Raw genomic sequence first — 9,218 nt, 5'->3', positions numbered from 1 at the left:
ATTTCCTATTACCTTTGGCTTTAAATTTGAAGCCAAATTCTGGTATGTTTTAACCCATGATTGTATACCTATTAGTAAAAATCTACACATGTGCCAATTTATGACATAAAACAGAATAGTTTCCAGAATAACCAGATTTTATATTATTTGCTGTAAAAACTTTAACAAACACAAAATGAACATGCAAAATACCAACAAGATACTAATTATCAGTGCCACATTTTAAAGCTACCTTCACACTTGGCGAGTTCGCTGTGGGCTGTCTGCTGCAAACAGTCTGCAGCAAAACTGCAGTGTCAAATGTCGCATCTGCATCCAGGCGGATTTAGATAAGGAATTTGCTGCGGAATTCACCCGTCCATTGACTGCAATGAATTTTGCATATCGGATATTCGGCACATATTCACATGCTGCTGCTGAAGCCAATTTCACACCTTATGTCAGATTCTGAATTTTTCCACGAAGTGAGAATGTGTTTTGGATAAAAACCATTGCCACTGTTGGCTTCTGTAAATGCCATGGAATTTCCACGCTGATGATCTGCATGGAAACTCCGCTGCAAATCCACAAAGTGTGAAGGCAGCCTAAAATTGTCTTTAGGGCCCATTGGATAGATAAACTAAGTGCCATAGCTTGGATGGACTGATTCAGTTTATTTCTTCTGTTATTATCTGTTTTGGAAAAGACTGTTTTTTTGGTGTCCCATCAAGCACCAATGTCTTTTGCCATCACTAATATAATGTCATTAAAGGGGTTGGATCACATGGGCATTAGTGCCATTAATTGAAGAGAACTTTTTAAAATAGGTATATTCTCCATATACTTATTTTAAAAATTCTGCTTCAATCCTGCTGGTATTCCATAAAAACCTATGTAACTGTTTACATGGGTTTCCATGGAAGTTGTCCTGTGCCGGAGCCCTATTCAGCAGAAGACACAAAGGATGCGACCATGTTGTCGGCCAGCGCTCGCTGACTGACCGCATGGACCATGCAGCACCCGAGCCTGCGATCCAGTGATGCTCAATCCAGCGATGGTATGTTTGCAGAGGAGATCCTTATCTGCCCTGCCCATATGCATCGCTGGATCATTTGTTCTCTTCCATTCAAGTGAATGGGAGAGAACAAGGGACGCACATTTACATCCGCTGTTTCTCCCTCGCTCAGCGAGGATTTACAAGCTGGCGGTAAATAACTATAATCAGGCTAAATCCAGATGTCAGTGTTCCTTTAATAAAGTGCCTGACTGCTGCTTGCTTGTCACAGATTGGAGGGGGGCGGGGCTGTGAGTCAGTGCTATGGCAGCAGGAGGAGCAGCCATTCTCAGTCTCCTGGATAAGATCAGAGTGACTACTGCCGGGAGGGGCGGGGCCAGAGGGAGGGAGGGGCGGGCAAGAGGGGACTGACTGTGGAACGTGAACTGGCAAAGAGCCGTTTAAATTTCAATTGGCTCCCTGCCAGGAGCCGACTCATATGATTCACTATAAAGAGCCGGCTCTAGGCTCGTTCAGGAGCTACCCATCACTAATGCACAGCAAGATGGCCGGAGAGTGAACGCCTGCACCACAGACATTTGCAGTGTACACCTCACTGGGTATTAAACCTCTTCACTTTCAGTGATCCTGGGCCAAAAATTAACCCCAAGGCACATGGGATTCCTATGGCCCCAGAGCAGAAGTCATAAGCCCCCCCCCCCCATTAAATAAATAAAAATTGTGGATTAGGCAGGGTCACAACACATAGGCCTAGTCACAGGAGGGCATATAGTGCAGCACTTACAAAGCAGTTTTGGCCCTTGTTCTGACAATGTTACCCATTTCATGGCCCCCATTAAATATGCCAACAAAAATGCCCCCCCAAACACCCCCCATACACACAATGTGATACCCCCAACACAGTGATGTCCCCAAAGTTCCCTCACTCAATTATGATGACCCCACGGTCCAAAAAATACAGTACGACTTACCTCCCCCAGCTCTCCATACAGTATAATGTACCCCTCACTGCTCTCCATACAGTACAATGTACCCCACACTGCTCTCCATACAGTATAATGTACCGCACACTGCTCTCCGTACAGCATAATTACCCTACATTGCTCTCCACACCGTATAATGTACGCCTCACTGCTCTCCATACCGTATAATGTACCTCACACTGCTCTCCATACATTATAATGTACCCCACAATGCTCTCCATACAGTACAATGTACCCGAAGCTGGTCTCCATACAGTATAATGTACCCCACACTGCTCTCCACACCGTATAATGTACACCACACTGCTCTCCATATAGTATAATTTACGCCACACTGCTTTCCATACAGTATAATTTACGCCACACTGCTCTCCAGACAGTATAATGCACCCCATACTGCTCTTGATACAGTATAATGTACCCCACACTGCTCTCCATACAGTATAATGTACCCCACCCTGCTCTCCATACAGTATAATGTACCCCACACTGCTCTCCGTACAGTATAATGTACCCCACACTGCTCTCCGTACAGTATAATGTAGGCCACACTGCTGTCCACACCGTATAATATACACTTTTCTCCATACAGCATAATGTACCCCACACTGCTCTCCATACAGTATAATGTACGCCTCACTGCTCTCCATACCGTATAATGTACCTCACACTGCTCTCCATACAGTATAATGTACCCCACACTGCTCTCCATACAGTATAATGTACCCCACACTGCTCTCCGTACAGTATAATGTACGCCACACTGCTGTCCACACCGTATAATGTACTCCACACTGCTCTCCGTACAGTATAATGTACCCCACACTGCTCTCCATACAGTATAATGTACCCCACACTGCTCTCCATACAGTATAATGTATGCCTCACTGCCCTCCTTACAGTATAATGTACCCCACACTGCTCTCCATACAGTATAATGTACCCCACACTGCTCTCCATACAGTATAATGTACGCCACAGTTCCGCAACATAATATGTCGCCCACCACACACAGCCCTCCCATAAAAAATAATTTCTACAGAAAGGGAAAAACAAATGAACCCTTTGTGCCACCTTACGTACAAGTTTCTCTATTTGTAGCATACAGAGCACGTCAGTGGAAATACATAGCCAACATCTGCTTGCAACAACATCAATCAGTGCTATTTATTTATCAGTGATAGTGGGATTTAAATAGTGTGATCGCCAGTGCTCTTGTCCAACCCCGCCTCCCTTCATTCACGCCCGCAATACGAACACAGAGAACCAGTGGGTTATGGCAGCCGAAGGACTGCTAAAGGCTCCTCTTGATACTCCTCTGAAGTCAAGTTATAGGCTGAGCTTCAAAGGAGACCATGGTTTATATTACAGTGGTGTGAAAAAGTGCTTGCCCTCTTCCTGATTTTTAAGAGTATGTGTCCACGATCCGTACTAGCAGCATTTTGGATGCAGCTCATCGCTGAATCTAAAACGCTGCGTTTTACCTTAGAAGCACAGTGGATGAAATTTATAGAAATCCCGTGCCCACTGTGCTTATATTTGACGCTGCGTAAACTCACCGGCGGCGCGGCTTTATGCGCTAAGATTTCTCATTTATTTATATTTTCTACAGCAGTAATGCTATTCAAATTTTATATATTTCATGTTCGCATACTCAGCATTACAGTGCGCTGCTTTGTTTGTTAGTTACTCATTCTTTTGCATGTTTGTCACACTTAAATGTTTCAGATCACAAAACAAATTTAAATATTAGACAAAGATAACACAAGTAAGCACAAAATGCAGTTTTTATATGAAGGTCTTTTTAATAAGAGAAAAAGAAATCCAAACCTACAAGGCCCTGTGTGAAAAAGTGATTGCCATTCCCCCCCTTAACACATAAATTAACTGGTTTATCACATCGTTGGGAAGCTGAGTTCAATTTCCCTAGCCACACACAGGCCTGATTACTGCCACACCTGTTCTCAATCAAGAAATCACTTAAATAGGACCTGCCTGACAAAGTGAATTAGACCAAAGGATTCTGAAAAGCTAGATATCATGCTGCGATCCAAAGAAATTCAGGAACAAATGAGAAACAAAGTAATTAAGATCTATCTGTCTGAAAAATGTTATAGTGCTATTTCTGAAGATTTGGGATTACAGCGAACCACAGTGAGAGACATTATTCACAAATGGCAAAAACATGGAACAATGGTGAACTTTCCCAGGAGTAGCTAGCCGACCAAAATTACCCCAAGAGCGCAGCGACGATTCATCCAAGAGGTCACAAAAGACCCGACAACAACATCCAAAAAACTGCAGGCCACACTTGCCTCAGTTAAGGTCAGTGTTCATGACTCCACCATAAGAGAGCTTGGGCAAAAATGGCATGCATGGCAGAGTTCCAAGACACAAACCACTGCTGAGCAAAAAGAGAATAAAGGCTCGTCTCAGTTTTGCCAGAAAAACACCTTGATGATCGCCAAGACTTTTGGGAGAATACTTTGACTGACAAGACAAAAGTTTAACTTTTTGGAAGGTGTATGTCCCATTACATCTAGCTTAGAAGTAACAGCATTTAAAAAAAGGAACATAATACCAACAGTAAAATGTGGTGGTAGTGTGATGGTCTAGGGCTGTTTTGCTGCTTCAGGACCTGGAAGACTTGCTGTGGTAAATGGAACCATGAATTCTGCTGTCTAGCAAAAAATCCTGAAGGAGAATGTCCGGCCATCTGTTCTTGACCTCAAGCTGAAGCGCACTTGGGTTATGCAGCAGGACAATGATCCAATACACACCAGCAAGTCCACCTCTGAATGGCTTAAGAAAAAATTAAGACTTTAGAGTGACCTAGTCAAAGTCCTGACCTTAAAAAGGCGGTTCATGCTCGGAAACCCTCCAATGTGGCTGAATTACAATTTTGCACAGATGAGTGGCCAAAATTCTTCCAGAGCATTGTAAAAGACTCATTGCCAGTTATCGCAAACGCTTGATTGCAGTTGCTGCTAAGGGTGACCCAACCAGTTATTAGGTTTAGGGGGCAATCACTTTTTCACACACGGCCCTGTAGGTTTGAATTTCTTTTTCCCTTAATAAAGACCTTCATTTAAAAACGGCATTCTGTGTTTACTTGTGTTATCTTTGTCTAATAGATCAATGGGGGGAAGTAAAAGTCACAGGTCTCAGAAAATGGCAAAACAAACATTTCTTTTTACAAATTTCAGAATTATTTTCTCACCACAAAAATATAAAGACTGGACAAGTTGGTATCATCATAATCGTACTGCCCTGGAGGAATCATGTGGTCAGGTCATTGTTACTGCACAATGAATTCTGCAAAAACAATACCCGAAAAACAATGGCGGAATTGCAGTTTTTCCACAATTTCACTGTATTTAGAATTTTATTCCTGTTTGCCAGTATCAATAAATGTGAAAAACAGACACATACATCCTTTTTTATTTATTTATACTCCTTCCTTAACACTGAAATTGCAACGTCAAGAAGATAAAGCCATGGAATTATAGAAATCCCAGTATGGATAGACATGTTAGTGATATGAAAATGATGGCAAAATAGAAACAAAATTTTCTAAACATTTAGATTTATTCAGCATTAAGTATGAACGCCACATGCAGCACTTACACTCCTTGCTTTTCTGAGTAATGTTTTGCCACACTGAATGCACTTGGGCAAATCATCAAGTTCCTCTGTTGGCAGCTCCTTTTTCCATTTGCCGACCAATGATGTCCCAGAGGCGCTCGCTGGGAGACACATCTGGAAACACTGCAGGCCATAGCAGCACACTTAGGCTCCTTGCAGAAGCTTGAACAACACGTGGCCTGTCATTGTCACTTTGAAAAACAGCTCCTAGGACACTTTGGAGAAATGACTGTACCACTGGTTCCACAACCAAATCAACATGACACCGAGCTGATAGTGTAACTGGAATTGAGACTAGAAGGCTCTGGCTACCATACATTAGGCCATCCCACATCATAATCTCAGGTGTAGGTGTTACGTTATCTCCTGAAGGCCTCTTCATGGTGTTGCCCACATAATTTTACCCAAGATAAAACCGGGCCTCCATTGCTGATATACCTCTACCAGCCTGCATTGCCATCATGTCTTTGATGTTTATTAGTGGATTTTCATTTTAGTGTATTAGTTTTTTTGTGCCTGTGGCCGGTCTGAAAATTATGCTCTGTATTTGGACTATGATACTCAAGATGTCTGAATTTGTAGTGTGGCATGCTGATGGAAAATTCACCAAGCTATGACTTGCTAATCTAATATTAAATCTAGGTTTTTGGCAAGATTTAGCAAAAATCGCAAATTGAAAATATTCACAGAAGAGCTCACAAGTGATCCCCATGTTGTAGCGTATGATTCCACTGTAGAAGAAACCCAAGTCTGACCTAACAGTGAAAAATTACCTGTTCTTGAAATCAGCAGGTACATTATTTATGAGAGCACAAACCAAGCCTTTTCAACAAACCTACTGTACCTGAAACACTACTAAACTGATCCATATTCTTCCTGGAAGACCTTTGGCTTTCTCATTAGACCTTTGGTTGATCCCAGTGGAATCGGAGTAGGTGGGCAGCCAACCATGTCAGCGGGCTGAGATTGACAGAAATTCAAATGTGAATGCAAGGCCAAGGCATGAGGCAAAAATGGAGTCAGAGGTAGCAGGTCAATGCCACAGGTATGTTGCAACAAAGTACAAATCTGTACAACTCAGGGTAAAGAAGGCCTCGTGAAAAAAAGGAGAGGACAGACTAAAAACAGTAACAATCCAGGGTGTGGCCTTGTACAGCCGCAGAGACAAGTGTGATAGAATGATCCACCAATGTCGTATGTTTATGGCTGCCTGGACATGTAGTCTACAAATACTTAAGAAGGCTGTGAATTAATGGGAACTGACCACATGGAACAAGCTCCAGGGCATGTGAACTTCCTTTGAACTGGTCACATTACAACTGGTGTGGTTTACTGGACGAGAAATGGCCAACCAAGCACTTTATTGGTGCCTCAGACATGGTCCTTGACTCCATTGAAGGGCTGTACATCTTTGTGTGCCCAGCTTCCTGTTAAGAGGTGACCACCCATATGCAATCACTGTTCATATGCTTAGCAATTTCAATGGCAGTGGAGGTCTGAATTGGATGTATTGTACTACAGAGACAGCACAGACCTCCATTCATGTTCTCTGCTTTCTGTACTTCTGTACTCTATACTCACCAATACAGTACTCAGCATAAATGAGTACACTCCAGTTTAAAAGTAAGATTTTAATCAATATCTCACTGAACACTAGAACAATTTCCAAAATTTTCACAATGCCAAGTTTCAGAGAACTTTTTTTTAACCCATAATATGCAAGTTAGGTTAATAATATACCGTATTTTTCGGACTATAAGACGCACCTTTTTCCTCCAAAATTTTGGAGGAAAGTGGGGGGTGCTTCTTATATTCCGAATGTTGTGTATATATAAAGTACAGACCAAAAGTTTGGACACACTTTCTCATTTAAAGATTTTTTTCTGTATTTTCATGACTATGAAAATTGTACATTCACACTGAAGGCATCAAAACTATGAATTAACACATGTGGAATTATATACTTAACAAAAAAGTGTAAAACAACTGAAAATATGTCTGATATTCTAGGTTCTTCAAAGTAGCCACCTTTGCTTTGATGACTGTTTTGCACACTCTTGGCATTCTCTTGATGAGCTTGAAGAGGTAGTCACCGGAAATGGTCTTCCAACAATCTTGAAGGAGTTCCCAGAGATGCTTAGCACTTGTTGGTCCTTTTGCCTTCACTCTGCAGTCCAGCTCACCCCAAACCATCTCGATTGAGTTCAGGTCTGGTGACTGTGGAGGCCAGGTCATCTGGCATAGCACCCCATCACTCTCGTTCTTGGTCAAATAGCCCTTACAGAGCCTGGAGGTGTGTTTGGGGTCATTGTCCTGTTGAAAAATAAATGATGGTCCAACTAAACGCAAACCGGATGGAATAGCATGCCGCTGCAAGATGCTGTGGTAGCCATGCTGGTTCAGCATGCCTTCAATTTTGAATAAATCCCCAACAGTGTCACCAGCAAAGCACCATCACACCATCACACCTCCTCCTCCATGCTTCACGGTGGGAACCAGGCATGTAGAGTCCATCCGTTCACCTTTTCTGTGTCGTACAAAGACACAGTGGTTTGAACCAAAGATCTAAAATTTGGACTCATCAGACCAAAGCACAGATTTCCACTGGTCTAATGTCCATTCCTTGTGTTCTTTAGCCCAAACAAGTCTCTTCTGCTTGTTGCCTGTCCTTAGCAGTGGTTTCCTAGCAGCTATTTTACCATGAAGGCCTGCTGCACAAAGTCTCCTCTTAACAGTTGTTGTAGAGATTAGTGTTGAGCCACCCCCGTAGTGTTCGGGTTCGGTTCGGTTCGTCGAACACCGGGATGTTCGAGGAACTGTTCGTCGAACTGTTCGTCGAACACCTTAGAACACCGTCGAACACCGTTAAAACCAATGGCAGGCAAACAAAAACACATAGAAACACATAGAAAACACCTTCAAAGGTGTCCAAAAGCTGACAAACTGCTCAGAAGACGCTTTCTTTAAAAAAGCCGGCCGGCAATTCAGCAGCGGCATACACCGGTACCCGACAATTTAGACAAGAAGGAATAGAGCTTCACACATAGATTAGATAGATAGAAACATGTCAGTCACATATATATGAAGTACAGTGATAGTGTTGCTTACTGTACTTGTCATTTAGTGTAAAGGATTTATTAAAAAATATAATAGTGTTTTCATGCACTGTCTCTTTAAAAAAGCCGGCCGGCAATTCAGCAGCGGTACCCGACAATTTATAACAGAATAGAGATTCACACATAGATTAGATAGATAGAAACATGTCAGTCACATATATATGAAGTACAGTGACAATGTTGCTTACTGTACTTGTCATTTAGTGTAAAGGATTTATTAAAAAAAATAATAGTGTTTTCATGCACCGTCTCTTTAAAAAAGCCGGCCGGCAATTCAGCATCTGTACCCGACAATTTATAACAGACAGAATAGAGCTTCACACATAGATTAGATAGATAGAAACATGTCAGTCACATATATATGAAGTACAGTGATAGTGTTGGTTACTGTACTTGTCATTTAGTATTAAAATAAAGGATTTATTATTAAAAAAAATTGGCGTGGGGTTCCCCTTAATTTTAGTCTCTAGCGGAGGTTAA

The sequence above is a fragment of the Phyllobates terribilis genome, unplaced genomic scaffold (assembly GCF_046119375.1).
Source record: "Phyllobates terribilis strain yellow unplaced genomic scaffold, ASM4611937v1 Scaffold_2__4_contigs__length_985480577, whole genome shotgun sequence".
NCBI classification, from domain to species: Eukaryota; Metazoa; Chordata; class Amphibia; order Anura; family Dendrobatidae; genus Phyllobates; species Phyllobates terribilis.
This window is presented reverse-complemented; position numbering follows the sequence as displayed.